Source organism: Lottia gigantea, assembly GCF_000327385.1.
Source record: "Lottia gigantea unplaced genomic scaffold LOTGIsca_3658, whole genome shotgun sequence".
Classification (NCBI taxonomy): domain Eukaryota; kingdom Metazoa; phylum Mollusca; class Gastropoda; family Lottiidae; genus Lottia; species Lottia gigantea.
Genome location: NW_008709244.1, coordinates 2,367 through 3,191, shown reverse-complemented (window position 1 = coordinate 3,191; position 825 = coordinate 2,367).

The window sequence follows — 825 nt, the reverse complement described above, 5'->3', positions numbered from 1 at the left end:
ATTCACTGGACGTCGCCATTTTGAGTGTCATGTGGTCTGACTTCGACCACTGATTGGTCTTTCGTCGATAAATGTTCGACGCTAATGTTCGTCGTTAACGCAGACGGTGAACAAAGAATTGTTCGGGAGGCAAACAATTTTTAAAAATCAAACGTTTGATTTCACGAACAGTTCTCACGAACATTTTTGTTCGTGTTTCTGTAATCCGCAGACGGTGAAAAAAATGATCGAAACAAAATTTTTACGATTGTTCACTTAAAATGTTCCTCGTCTGCGTTGGGCTTAAGTTAATGAGTAATATTGTTCACAGCTCACCATTGAAATTTGAGCCTTAAAAGTGATAGTTTTTATAAAAAAATAAAAACTTAGCGATTTTTGTACATTTCTATTTCAGTAAAACCACGCTGTATAATGACTCGATATTATTAACTGAAACCATCAGAGTAAGTAGGAAGCATATTTCTCTACAATTAGGCGTTTGATTTACTTAAATCCGTTAAGTAGTTTTCTTACATCTTCCAAAAAGCAGAACGAACTTAAAATAGTTTGGACGTTAAAAAATTAACTGAAATATCTGATGTTGCCCAAATTTCTAACCTAGTGAGATACACTATTGTTATTGTTTTGGCAGAGTATTTTCATTCTTTCTAAAACACATGCTACCTGCCTACTACAAACCTCAAGTAAATTCAAATTGTGCGCTTGTATTGCGCCAACACTTACAAGTGAAGCTGAGGGTATCTGTTCTAATGTAGTGATAGCGTTCAATTATCGATCCTCTTAATGCAGACCATGGTCAAACAAATAGCGAACATTACATCAAAA